The sequence below is a fragment of the Loxodonta africana genome, chromosome 19 (genome assembly GCF_030014295.1).
Source record: "Loxodonta africana isolate mLoxAfr1 chromosome 19, mLoxAfr1.hap2, whole genome shotgun sequence".
Classification (NCBI taxonomy): domain Eukaryota; kingdom Metazoa; phylum Chordata; class Mammalia; order Proboscidea; family Elephantidae; genus Loxodonta; species Loxodonta africana.
Genome location: NC_087360.1, coordinates 12,265,728 through 12,280,724, shown reverse-complemented (window position 1 = coordinate 12,280,724; position 14,997 = coordinate 12,265,728).

Below are 14,997 nucleotides of genomic sequence, written 5' to 3'. Positions count from 1 at the left end.
TTTTTACACCCTTTGAGGCATTTTAGGTCTGCTCTTCTGTGTCTTGCCTTTTTTCTTAGCATTACAGCCAAGGCTCTTCATCGGCACATAAAGAGTTTTTCCTCCATTTCCTGGCCGCAGAGTATTTCATTGTAAAGATTATGGATGTCCTATTGTTGGACGTTTGTGTTGTTTCCAATCTTATTCTAAACAATGCTGTAATGACTACCCTTGTAGATCTACCGTTGTGCAAATTTGCAAGTGCATTCGGGGGCGGGATTGCTAGGTCAAAGGCGTGTGCTCTTGTTTCGCTATAACATTGGGCTATTTCGAAGAACAGGCAATCAAAGTATTTTGTAGCCTCCTTTTTACTTAGTAACACTTAGAACGTGTGTGTATAAACAGAGTTCTGTAACATCACGGATGTCAGAGTATAGTCCATTTTGCTAAGGTATCATCATTTATTGAGGAGCCCTGGTGGTGCAACGGCTAAGCTCTCAGCTGCTAACCAAAAGGTTGGCAGTTCAGACCCACCCAGAGGCTCCAGGAAAACCCTATGGAGCAGTTCTACTGTGTCATATGGGGTCACGATAAGTCAAAAATCAACTCCATGGCACACAACAACAACAATTGTAATTTATTTAACCCATTTTCAATTTCGGAATGATTACGCTGTTTCCGCCTTTGCAGAATTACAGATAGTGTTAAGATGAACTGCTTCGTGGTCAATGAGAAAACCATTTTCAACCGTGAGATTTAATGTAAACTCTTAGAACCAGTGAGTGGAAATGCCATCCAATTAGGCATCAAGGAGACTGAAAAAGATGAGAAAAATTCAGGTGTAAGAGGTCAACTTATTTATTTATTTTTGCCATCAGTAAAGTATAAGCAACTCTGTCTAGTTATTCGTTTCCCCCAGTAAGGATTCAGGCTGTGCAAATAAATTATTTATAAATTGCATTCCTCTCTTTTTAAATAAACACCACTTCTTTCAAATTTTAGATAAATAAAACGTCGTCGATTTATCACATTGACTCTTCATGCCTAATAACCTGTGGCCTAGGTAAAGGAATTGCTATCTAACAGCTAGGTCAAAAGTGTAAGAGTCCAGACTTATTAATTCTAATCCTAGCCAGGCCATTGATTAGCTCTGTTGAGGGAAGAGTAGGAGGAGGTAGACTGGGAACGTTTCAGTCCCTGGGTCTTCTCCCCTCCAGGATGATACCATTCTCCCGGGCTTCGGCTTGTGTGTTTAACAATGTTTGTGTAGGACTCAGATAAAAGGCTCAGGGTGAGACTTAAGTGGTTGTTAAAATTGTCAGCCCCAAAGTCATCAGAATTCCGATTGATAACCCACACTTACAGTGAGAGGAGAATTTGTTTTCTTAGGGAGACCGATTTTCCCTTTTTAATGACCTGGGAAAACTCCTCAAGTCTACTTGTATGTTGCGGCATCTTCTTAATTTTAAATCTCCTTAGGTTTTTTTTTTTTTTTTTTTTGCCGTAAGAACTGAGCTTCCTGCTACCACATGGATATTCCTTGAAAACGTCATGCTAAGCAGAATAAGTCTGTTACAAAAGGACCAGTAGCGAATGATCTCACTTATATGAAATAAGTACATATATACAAACCCTGGTGGTATAGTGGTTAAGAGCTACAGCTGCTAACCAAGAGGTCAGCTGTTCGAATCCACTAGGCACTCCTTGGAAACTCTATGGGCCAGTTGTACTCTGTCCTATAGGGTCGCTATGAGTCAGAATGGACTCGATGGCAACGGGTTTGGGTTTTTTTTGGATTCAAACCAAAGATTATTCATAGTTACTAGGGGTGGGAGAGAGGGGGAGTAGGGGAGTTTTTGTTTGGGGACATTCAGTTTATGCTAACGGTGGTGGAATATTTTGGAAAAAGGTAGCAAGAATAGTCACAGAATATGAAAAATGTAATCAATGTCGTAGAATTGTAAATGTGGAAGTTGTGCCGCTGAATGGTTTGGTGTGTCTATTTTCACCACAATGAAATAAAATAGAACTGAGCTTCTGAGTAGCAGAAAGGGCTCCTGGAGAGCCTGCACCGGAGGGCGGCCTGAAAGGTAGGGTTCAAGAACATAAGGTTTCAGACTGACTGTACAGTCATGGAAACTAAGGCCCAGAGAGGGGGACTGACTAGCTAAGGTACGTAGTATAGCTCTGAGATCAGAAGCCAGGCTCCGTTACTTGCTTTTTATTTTTATAAAATTATATATAACACGACTTTGCCAATTCAATGTTTTTCATGTGGACAATTTAGTGGTAGGGATTACATGAATCGTGTTGTACAACCGTCACCAATAGTCATTGCCACAGTTCCCATTGCCATAACCAGAAACTTACTGCTTGATACCCCTTCCCCCTACCTCCAGCCCCTGATAACCACTAATAGAAATTTGGTCTCTATTCATTTTCCTATTCTGCATAATTCCCATAAGTGAGCTCATACATCATTTACCGTTTTGCAGTTGACCTATTTCACTCAGCATAATGTTTTCAAGCACGACCTGGGGTTCTTGACTCCTGGGCCATTGCTGTTTTCCTTAATAGTTCCTTGAGTCTTCTCCCGTATAAAACTTGCTGAACCCCTCTCAGGGGCCTATCTCCCCATTTAATAGGTGGATAAACTGAGTAAGAGCTGACCCGATAAAAATTCAGGGCTAACATCCAGAATCCCTAATTTTTGTTCTGCCTCATCTCTGCTCCTCAGAAACATTGGAGCATATTCTTTTTTTTAGATCACTTTATTTTTTGTTGTTGTTGATAATGTACACAGCAAAACATACGCCCATTCAACAATTTCCACATGTACAATTCGGTGGCACTGGTTACGTTCCTCAAGTTGCGTGGCCACTCTCACTCCTTTTCTGAATTATTCCTCCACCATTCACATCAACTCACTACCCCTAAGTTTCTTCTCTAAACTTTCGAGTTGCTACTGTCTATTTGGTCCCATGTAGATAGTTCTTTAAAAGAGCATAATGCTCCAGGCAGACATTCTTTACTAATTAAGCTCAACTTATTGTCCGGTTTAAAAAAAAAAATTTTTTTTTTCTTTATTGTCTGGTTTAAGGAAGACTTCAGGGGATATTTTTGGTTTAAAGTTTAAAGATTATCTCAGGACAATAATGTTGGGAGCTCATCTAGCCTCTATGGCTCCAGAAAGTCTGAATTCCATGAGCATTTGAAATTCTGTTCCACATTTTCTCCATTTTGATCAGGATTCTTCTACAGAATCTTTGATCAAAAGTTTTTTGATCAAAGCTGGCACCATCCTGTTCTTCTGGTCTCATGACAAAGGAGGCAGTTGATCACAGAGGCAATCAGCCATGCATTTGATTTACTCCTCCTATTACTGACTCTTCTTCCTCTCTTGCTCCAGGTGAACGCAAACCAATTGAGGTAACTTAGACGGCCACTTGCTAGCTTTTAAGACCCCAGGCACTATGCAATGAACTAAGAGGTAGAACAAAAGCGCTAAAAATGGTATTCGGCCAATTAGCTGCTATGTCCCGTAAAACCAACACCCTAAACCTCATCGAAGCATATCTGTATCTTCTGCTCTACTAAAAGCTCATCAAAGGTTTAAAAATATCTATCTGCGTAAGCAAATGACTACAGAGCTCTGGGCTTCAGCTAGAAAACAGCCCCAGCCCCACGCCACGTCTTGAAGTTAACTTTAAAAGTTAAGACTTGGTGTCAGATCGTACCATGACTGCTTCTCGGATCTGTGGCCTTGCAAAGTGAACCCCTCGGTGCCTCAGTTTGCTCATCTACAGAATGGGGATAATAAAAAGTTATTTAAGAAAGTAATGTAAGGGTTTTGTTAATGTAAACGGGTCTGTACGGTTTGTATTTACACCAATGTAAGCGTAAAACGTGTAATGAAGCTAAATTACACGGATTCAAGGAAATTTTTAAAAATCCAGACTCAGCACTGCATCTGGCTCCCAGGTGCCCTCAACAAATGCTGGGTGCTGTTGTTATTGACACTGCTGCTGCTGCTGCTACTGTTGTTGTTACTGAAAGGTCCGTGACTTTGTGCAAGCCACTTCACTTCTTTATGCAAAAATTCCTCTCTAGTAAAATGGATAAGGAACCCTGGTGGCGCCGCAGTGGTTAAATACTAAGCCGCTAACCAAAAGATTGGCAGTTTAAGCCCATCTAGCAGCTCCACGGGAAAAAGACCTGGCAATCTGCTTCCGTAAAGATTATAGCCTTGGAAACCCTATGGGGCAGTTGTACTCTGCCACATGGGGTCACCATGATTTGGAATCAACTACATGGCACCCGACAACAAAATAAGGAGTCCTTGAGTGATGCAAATGGTTAACATGCTTGGCTGCTAACCGAAAGGTTGGAGGTTCGAGTCTACCCAGAGGTGCCTTGGGAGAAAGGCCTGGTGATCTATTTCAAAAAAAATCGGTCTTTGAAAACCCCATGGAGCACAGTTCTATTCTGACAAACGTGGGGTTGCCATGAGTTGGAGAGTTGACTCGATGGCGACTGGTAGAACGGGTCAACACTCTATTGAAGGTGTTGCTTTGAGGGTTAAACAAGATAACCTAGACGTAGCCCTGGAGACACTGTGTCTGACACATAAGAAACCGGAAATGAATAGTAGGTATCATTTTTACATAATAACAGCAAAATAAATGGTAGGAGTAATATTTTATGTCATATTATTACTTGACTCCGTACAACCATTTTCTTCTCTATGTCTCTGTGTCTTCTTCTAAAACTGAGTGCCAATGGTGCTTGCAGCAGTTTTCCAATTGTGGGGTGCATACAACTCGCCTGGGGTGATTGTTAAAAATGTAGATGCTGCAGATCAGGGATTCTGATTCCGTGAGTTTGGCGTGAGGCTCAGGGATCAGTGTTTGCACCCAACAGGCCACATGTTGGGAAGCAGGTGGTCCTAGAGGCACCCCTTGAGAAAGACCGCAATAGGGTTGGGCCATTTTGAGTAAAGTCAAACCAGTATATGATTAGAGCATTGATTAATTTGTCTGTATGTCCAGTGGTTATTAGTGCCTACTGTGTTCTAGGCACTGCAGAGGAGCTGGCTATACAGAACCAGAGGAAGGTCCTGTCTGTGGGAGCGTACAGGCTGGCATACTGGTTGCTAACTGCCAACCAGTTGCCATCAAGTCGACTCTGACTCATGGTGATCCCATGTTGGTGTCAGAGTGGAACTGTGCTCCATAGGGTTTTCAACGGCTGATTTTTTTTCGGAAGAGAACCGTCAGGACTTTCTTCCGAGGTGCATCTGGGTAGACTTGAACCTCCAACTTTTCGGTTAGCAGCCGAGCACATTAATCCTTTGCACCACCCAGGGCCTCCATGCTAGCCACACAACAAGCACAATTTCACGGCATCAGCACACCAAGACTATAAGATGGGTCCTACCAGGAGCCCGAATTTACAGTTTAAAACACACACATACAGCGGAGGCTTAAAGACATTCAGTATCTTGCCCCCATCACGGAAGTTTGCAAACGGCAAAGGCAGGATTCAACCCATTTGTCTGACTCTGGAGATCAGGGGTATAAGCACTAGGCTACACAGTCCCCTCTGTGTCTGTCTTCTCAAGCCCTCTCTCGGGGGAGTAGCCTTCTCCTCGTTTCCCCCAGGGACTAGTTTTCTGGAGCTAGACCTGTCACTTAACCCGTCATAACCAGTTACCAGTAGCCGTCTAGTCAGCTGTGACTCACGGCCACCCGTGTATGTCAGATGTGCTTCACAGGGTTTTCAGTGGCTGATTTTTTGAAAGTACATTGCCAGGCCTTTCTTCTGAGGTGCTTCTAGGTGGACTAGAACCTCCAGCCTTTCAGTTAGCATCTGAGGGGCTTAGCTATTTGTACCACCCAGGGACTCCTGTTACTAAGCCAACAGGCTCCATTCCCACGTGTGACAATTTTCCTCATCACTTCTCTTCTCTCAACAGTCAGTGTGCAGGCTTTCTACAGCCTAGTGGACAAGAAGAGGAGCTCTGGTGGTGCAGTGGCTAAACACTTGGCTGTTAACCACGAGGTCTGCGGTTCGAACTCATCAGCCATTCCGCAGGAGAAAGATGTGTCCATCTGCTTCTGTAAGGATTTACAGCCTTAGAAACCCTATGGGGGCAGTTCTACTCTGTCTTACGGGGTCACTGTGAGTCAGAATCTACTCGATGGCCGGGAGTTTGCCTTGATTTGCGTTAGTGGGCAAGACCATCTCCTTCTGGTGGGTCCTTTAAGAGTTTAGGCAAGAGAGGCCACAAATAAGCCACATCTAGAAGTGGCTCATTGCCTAGAACCTCAACCCCTTTGTAATAGGACTTTTGTGCTCCCCCATCCCATCCAGTGTCAGTGGCCTCACTGTCAGAAGGTTTCAAAGGCCATTTGGAATCACTTAGCCCCAGGGTCACCGGGCCCCTCTTCAGCCCATTGCGATGCCCAAGTTCGCCATTTTTTTGTTTCAGCTCCTCTGGGTTTGTTCATTCATAATAGCAACCAAATGTCCCCTAAGTCTAAAAGGCCATTCTTCTCACTCTCCTTGGCTCCCTGGGTTAACTCCTGGCCTCTCAGAATAACCTCTTACTGCAAACCGACCTAATCGACTTCCCCAGACTTCACATCCTTTCCTGTCCTCCCTGGGTCTTCCTGCCCGGCTCATTATTGGAAGTAGAAGTAGGAGACCCAACCCCTCTCTTCCTACGCCAGCTCTGCTCAGGTGCACAGGGTATCATCCGGGCTTATGCTGCTGTGGTGGTAGTCGTGTGCTGTTGAGTCCGTTCTCAACTCACAGTGAGCCCAAGTAACAGCGTAGAACTGTCCCATATGGTTTTCTAGGCTATAACCTTTACAGGTACAGATCACCAGGTCTTTCTCCCTCAGAATGGCTGGATGGGTTTGAACCATCAACCTTGCAGTTAGAAGCTGAGCTCTTAACCGTAGTGCCACCAGGGCTCCTTGTCTGGATTTATGAATCTCCAGAATTCAGAATCTGGGCTGCAAAGGAAGTTTGGGGGAAGCTCTAAATCAGGAACCCCAAAGGGGAAATGAACTGTGTCTTTTTAACTTAACCACAAAAGGACCGTGTATCATTGCAAACATTTAAAACACTGTATTAGGGAAAAACTGAAGATACAAAGTAGAAAGAATAGTCCTATAAAACCTGTGAAAGCTGGAACCTGTGTAAGGCGGAAACCTGTCAGAGAAGGAAGAGTCAAATATTTTCCTCTAAAATGAGCTAGAGAAAAGTGGTAAGACTGCACCCTGTCAAAGGTGGAAAATTCAAGGCAGTTTCCTTGAGTTCTGGGCCTTACAGGTTTCACTGTATAATGAACCACCATCATTTTATCACTGAGTTTAAACCGTGGACATTTGCTGGAAAGGTAGAGAGCAGTAAAAACCCTGCACAACTCTGCGATCCTCCCTCCCGGGGTTGACGCCTTGATGTATATATACCATCTTTTCAATGTGTATATAACATACCCATGCAAACACAGACATATAAAGAAAATGAAATAAAAGATCGATGTTACTTTAAAAAATAAACCAAGTGCATGCTGTTTTTAATTTACTTTTCTCACTTAAAATTGGATTTTCAATGGCTGCATAGTATTCCATATATAGATCAAATATAATTTTACCAATCTCCTATTTTTGGACATCTAAGCTCTTCACTTTTTTTTTTTTTTTTAACTGTGGTTATATATTTCACTGCTATGGACATTCTTATACACAAACGGGTGCCTGCATTTCCCATAATTTCTTTAGAAAATCTTTTTAGGAGGGAAGCAGTCGTGTATGCACCTTTAAAAGAAATTGCAAACTACCAAGGCACCCTGGTTGGTTTGTTCGAGTTTGCACTCCCTCCAGTATTATAAAAGTGAGGCTTTCTGTTTCAGTAAAGATCAGTCCCCAAAGCCCCTGAATTGGAAGGCCTCAGAGTCTTGGCTTGTATTTCTCATTATACTCCCCCCATCCCCAAGTAGGAGAAAAAGAGAGATTGAGAAACGGGAGAGGTGGCTGTAAGGAGAAGACACAGTGGCAAACAGGTGGAGACAGAAAGAAAGGAAGGAAGGAGGGAAGGAAGGGAGGAAGGAAGAAGGGGAAGGAAGGGAGGAAGGAAGAAGGGGAAGGAAAGAAGGAAGCGGGGAAAGAAGAAGGGAACGAAGGAAAGGAGGGAGGGAGGGAGGGAGGGAGGGAGGGAGGGAGGGAAGGAAGGAAGGAAGGAAGGAAGGAAGGAAGGAAGGAAGGAAGGAAGGAAGGAAGGAAGGAAGGAAGGAAAGAAAAAGAAGGAAGAAATGGAGGAAGGAAGGAAGGGAGGAGAGAAAAGGAGAAGATACTAAGTAGTGACCATGTTGGGGACAGGGGTAGAAGAGGAACAGAATGAACTTTCCTCCACCCTGGCGGGAAGACCACATGCAAAGCCAAGATCTAAATAGGCAAGGCTCATCACCCAGTTGCTGCTGTCCAGAGGGTCCTCTGTTGCTCAACCCTGCACCCAAAAAGCCTGCCTGCCCCTCTGGACAAAAGGGAGAGTGAATATGTTCCTGCCCCATCTCTGAGACCATTTAAGGCTTTGAAAATCTCCTGCCCTGAGATGCAAGTCTAGTGACGCCCCCGTGCCAAGAGCGGATGAGCATGTTCTGTTCCTGGGACATCTGCTATCTCTGATTGGAATGTAAGGGCCGGCGAGCTTCCCAACATCCTCTCTCTCCCTCTCCTTCTCCCCCACCCCCATTTCTGTCCCTAAGCAGCTAAAATAACCCGGAGCAAAACTTGACACTGCACCATCCCCCAGGAAACTAGCCCTACCAACGCCCAATTTCTTTGTTTGGCAAAAAATCTCCTTTTCTGTACAGTGCTCAGAGATGAAAACAGCCCAGGCTTTTGGAGATGCATCAGGAAATTAACAAGATGATAGAAATGCAAGGTGCAGGGCTCATTTCTAGTGTGAGCTCAGTCTGCAATTTTTTAAAGGAGGCTTTTGTATAAATACATATATATATATATATATACATATACACGCAGACTATAGCTAAAAAGATACACAGAGAGGGAACTTTGAGATCGATGGTGTGGGGTGGGGGTGGGGGCAAGGGGGATAAAAAAAAGCCAAACCCATTGCCACCGAGACTCATAGTGACCCTATAGGACAGAGTAGAACTGCCCCATAGTGTTTCCAAGGAGCACCTGGTAGATTTGAACTGCTGACACTTTGGTTAGCAGCCGTAGCTCTTAACCACTACACCGCCAGGGTTTCCAGGGGAGTAGAAGTTAAGGATTACCGCATACTCTTTTTCTCTTTGACTTTTTTTTTTTTAATCAGGTGCATTTAGTATTTTTAAAAACCCTATTACTGTTGTTGTTACTGTTCTAAATCCAGGCTGTGGGGCTGTGATCACCGCACTTCAGCACTTGGGGTCCTTGGCTGTAAAATGGGGTGACTGTATTGTCTGCCTCGGAGTGCCGTTGCAAAGAGCAGATTACTGGGTGCAAAGCTCTGAGCACGGAGCCTGACACGTGTGGTCAGTATATATTGGCTGCCATCATCATCACCATCATTATCATCGTTAGTGTTACTGTCTGTGGCTGTTATCTTGCCCCGAGGAAGCTGGTTGATTGTTTGTTTGTTTCCTGCAATCCCGGAAACCCCTGGAAGATCACCAGCCAGGCTGCTCTTTGAAGTGAGACTGGCTGCTGGGTCAGGGGAGGCAGGGAGCCATGTGTTACAGTCCTGAGCATATAGACCTTCCCCCGCAGATCATTAGGCTAACGTTTGTCACATTTATTTTAAGGAAACTGGTAGGGAAAGGGTGGGTGAGGTTAATTGCTCTGTGGATCCTGGGCGGCCCTGTTCTCCAGATGGGGGGAGGTTCCTCCAAACCTGTGGTGACCCCAGAGGTAGGCTAAGGCTCTGGCTCCCGGGCCTTAAGACAGAAAAACACTCCCAGCCCAGAGAGCCTGGCTGGAGCCTCCGCTTTCGCCCCTGGGACACTGGGCTAGCAGGGAAGTCCAAATGTTTGGTTGCAATTCCTACCAAAGCTTGGGAACATGAGTTTAGCTGGATTCCTCCAAGTCCCACTCCAGGGCAAGTTAAGGGCCATTTCTGTTTGGAATTCTTCTCCAGTATGAATCATTTCACAAGGCAGGAAAGAACTGGCATGGGGCCTTTTGGGGTCTGACTGCTTGTCCCTTGGGTGCCAGACTGCTGCCCAAAGCAAGCTAGTGAGGACATCTTTCCCACTACGGTAAGGCACAGACTTGCCACAAGTCTATCAGAGTCCGTGGGTGGTGCAAACGATTAATGTGCTCAGCTGCTAACTGAAAAGGTTGGCAGTTCGAGTCCAATCAGGGGCACCTCAGAAGAAAGGCCTGGTGATCGTCTTCCAAAATATCAGCCAGTGAAAACCTTATGGAGCAGTGCTCAGTTGTGACTCACCTGAGGCCGCCATGAGCTGGAGTCGACTCTATGACAACTGGTTTACTCTGCATCTGGGGGGCAGTGAGTGAGGCAAACGGAGGGTCGTTTGGGGCTGGTCTTCCTACAGCTGTGTGACACTGGGATGTCATTTCACATTTTCAAGCCTCTGGGTACTCATCTGTAAAACGGGAGAAATAATAGCTCCTACCTCACAGATTTTTTTTTGAAGGATTAAAACACACAAGCACTCAATAAATGGTGACTATTATATTTATTATATACATTTTTTTTTATTATATGATCTGAATCCCCCGTGATGAAGTGGTTAAGAGTTCAGCTGCTAACCAAAAGGTCTGCAGTTTCAATCCACCAGCCACTCCTTGGAAACCCCATGGGGCAGTTCCACTCTGTGCCGTGGCCTTGGAAACCCCATGGGGCAGTTCCACTCTGTGCCGTGGCCTTGGAAACCCCATGGGGCAGTTCCACTCTGTGCCGTGGCCTTGGAAACCCCATGGGGCAGTTCCACTCTGTGCCGTGGCCTTGGAAACCCCATGGGGCAGTTCCACTCCTCTGTGCCGTGGCCTTGGAAACCCTATGGGGCAGTTCCACTCTGTGCTGTGGCCTTGGAAACCCTATGGGGCAGTTCCACTCTGTGCTGTGGCCTTGGAAACCCTGTGGGGCAGTTCCACTCTGTGCCGTGGAATTGCATGAGTCAGAATCAACTGGATGGCAATGGGTTTGGTTTTGGTTTACTACATGATCTGGACTTTTGGATGGTGCAAATGGTTAACTTGATTGGCTACTAACCAAAAGGCTGGAAGTTTGAGTCCATCCAGAGGTGCCTGGAAAGAAAGACGTGGTGATCTACTTCAGAAAAACCAGCCTTTGAAAACCCTGCGGAGCACAGTTCTACTCTGACGACCGGAACGAGGGGTCACCATGAGGTGGAGTGGCCTGGATGGCAACTGTTTTTTGTTTGTTTTTTAAACCATATAATTATTGTTGCTGACATTTTTCAGGCCGTTTAGGAGCCTAGATTAGCATTCTCTGGAGAAACCTTTCCTACCCTGTAAGACCTCCATCTTCCAAAGAGGAAACAAACAAACAAAAATTCGATCTGTTCAACTGTGTGCTCCAGCCTCTCCAGAAAATAATTAGGAACACACAGCAGCAGTCTTGGCTAAACTGGTAGAAAATTAACTCCTGGCAGATGGAGAGGGGGTGAGGGACATCTATCTACGCAATACGGATTTTCTGACTACCAAAAATATCCCTTTCTACGGGCCTGCGGAGCTCTAGACTAACAGCCTCATGCCCCCTACCCCGGCAAAGCTCCCCAGCCCGGGAGAAGGTGTGACTTCAAACTTGGTGGTAAGGATTGGGGGGGGGGGGGCGCGGAATGCAGGCCTGTGTGTGAGGTGATTGTAACCAGAAACACCTCGGCAGGCATCTCGCCGCTGTCCTGAGCGGCTGCTGGCAGGCAGCCGGGCCGGGAGCCCGGAGCCGCCCGAGGTGCCCTGGCTCGCCGCTGACCGCCCCTCCCCAGCCCGGCCGATAGCTTATCGGGCGCACTCGGGGGGCGCCCAGCGCGACAACCGGAAACGCGGCTCGGGGCCAGCGGATGCTGGACGGAGCGGCCCGCGTCCCGGTGCCCGCGCGCCCGCGCTTGGTCGCCGAGTGCAGGCCTCACCTCCCCGCGCCCAGGTAAGGCGGCAGGCAGGGTTGGGTGCGAGCGCAGGACAGGCCTTCACCCTCAGGGACCCATTCTCTGTGGCGGGAGGGAGGAGGTGGGCGCAATAGCAGGTAGGGGTCAGTGCAACCCGTGCGCCGCTTCAGGGCTGGAGGGTGGGGATGCATCAGGGGCCGGGAGAGCGGAGGAAAGCTCTGGGGACACAGTGTGTGCACCCCAAGTTGTCGCGTGGAGCACAGGCTACGCCTGAGGCCCGTTGTCACTTTTCCCCACAGCTCTGCCTGAGACCTCTGGGCCTGAGCGATAACGTGGTTCACGCACTCTGATCCACATCCAGTAGCGAGCATATTGGGGTGCTGTGTGCTGAGATGGGGCCTGTTGTAAGAAGCCGATTTTGGTGCAATAGAAAATGACAGAGGACAGTCTGAAGCCCTGAATTGGGAGTACAGAGTCTCCATTTTTTTACTGGTCCCTGCTGGGCTGGTTGCTTACCCTCTCTGAGCCCAGCCTGCTCCTCTTGGAAGGAGAAATTATAATAGCTACTAAGTCGGGTGGTTGGAAGGTTAGTAAAATGGTGAGTTGGAAAAAGCGTTCTAAAATATAAAACGCTCTCTTTTTGGCCGTCTTTATTGTTTTTGGACATTTCCACTGGGTGGTTGGGCCTGTGTTCCCCGGAAGGCGGTCCGGGCGGGGTCAAACACGGTGAACTTTGGTCCGCTTTGGCTGGGAGCAGGTGCCCGGGGCAAAGGCGTCTGGGAAGGAATGGCGGCGAGGGGCATAAATCCGCGGAAAAGGGTTGCAGGCAGCAGTCAAGTGCGTCTCTGAGGCCTTCACCCCAGCACCCCAATCCAGCTGGGCCACTGGGAGATGGCGGCCAGAGCCGGGCCCCCAGCGCGTGCTCTCTAGAGCGTCGCCAGGGCTCACTGCTCGCCCTCGCGCTGGTCCAGCGATGCGCGATGGAGTCCACTCCCGGCAGCCGGGGACCCGCGAGCAGAAGCGCAGACAGACAGACGCCCCGGTGCCGAGCGGTCTCCCGCTGCGCCCGCGTCTGCGAATCAGAGGAGGAGCGCTCTCCTCTTACCCAGCTCTGCGCGCTTGGGAACGCTGAGGGGGACTCTGGCCTTGCTGGGACCCTTTCCTAACGCACTGGTTGGACTTTACGTGTCATCTCTTCCGTTCGGCAAGGACTTTCGTTTGTCCCAGAACTCCGGAAAACTGTATGCAAAACTACGTGTTTATGCCTTTTTTTTTTTTTTTTTTGGTGTGGAGAATTTTCATCTTTGTGTCATCTTCTCAGTGGGGTCCATGATTCCCCCCAGGGGTTAAGAACCACCCCACCCGCAGGGGCTCAGAGCCTTTACCCTTGGTGGAAGGTGGAACAATACAGATTTGGTGTGCTGTGTACCCCCTACATGTACCCCCCAGGCTGTAAAAGAGCTTTGAGCGCGGGCGTCCCCCTGCCATCTCAAAAATGTCCCTTCCAATAGTTTAAAGAGAAACTGAGGCCCAGAGAGGAGTTGTGGCTTGCCCAAGGTCAGTCGGCCAGCTGGAAGCTGAACACACTTCCTGCCCCTTGATTCTTGATCTAATGTTCCTAAGAATCCTAAGAGAGTATCAGGAGCCCAAAATGTGGCCGAATTTGGCTTCCAGAATGCACTAGATTAAGGTGGTGGCTCCTGGGTTATTGTGGCCGTTTAACGGCAAATGCCACACTGGTTTGGAGAACAAAAACGGACCAGGGGTGTGTGTAGCTTCCAGCAGCCTGGGTAGGTGAAGAGACTGGGTAGCTCTTAATTAACCGAAAACCAAACCCTTGGAGTCGATTCTAATTCATGGTAACTCCATGTGTTACAGAGGAGGGTTTTCTTGGCTGTAACCTTTACCAAACCACACATCCAGAGGCCTTTCTGCTGGGGCGCTGCTTGGTGGGTTCAAACTGCCAACCTTCAGGTTAGTAAAACAAACCAACCAACCCGTTGCGGTGGAGCTGATTCCGACTCATAGAGACCGTAAAGACAGAGTAGAGCTGCCCCCATAGGGTTTCCAAGGAGCAGCTGGTGGATTTGAACTGCTAACCTTTTGGTTAGCAGCCAAACGCTTAACCACTGTGCCACCAGGGCTCCTTTAGATTATGAGTCCACTGCAAATAGTTTGCGCCACCCAGGGACCTAGCTCTTATTAGTGCGCGTTTAATCTTTTGGATGGCAAGGCATCCACGGAGAAGCTGATGGAAGCTATGGACTTTCTCCTGAAAAACAACCAAGGGATACGATTTTGCTGATCAGTTCGACTGTCTGCAGACCTTCAGGAACCTCTACTTTGACCCGAAGATCACAGCCCCTGGGAGGAGACTGGTATCGGCACTGTATCTCAGAGGAGTCTTGTCCCCGGAGTATGTGGTCCTGTGGCATGCACACGTGCACACGCGCACAATCCCTCCGCAGACCCACTCTGCCACCCCTCCCGATTGCCTTGGTCCTCACAGACCCACTTCTACACACCCACAGACGTGCTGAGGGTAGCCACAGAGTAAAGTTCAAGTCGCCAGCCGACGCACAGCTAAAGTGGTCTTTAACGCCCCCAGCCCTCTCAGCCTCATTGTTTATCCATCTGAATTACTCCCCTTCCCTGGCCCGCTCCCGCCCCCACCTTTCCGAGGTCGACTATAAAAATAAACTATTTTTCCTTGTTAATAAATCTCCTCCCGGCGCCCTCTTTTAAAGAACTAAAAAAAATCATTGCGCCCCGCGCGAGCGAGCAGAGATTAATCTCGAAGCAGGATTTATGTGGCGCGGGCATCCTCAAACAATTGGAGTCATAAAGTGAAATGAGATTCGGAGGCGGGTGGGGGTGGGGGAGGGCCTCAGGAACCACAAACACATTTG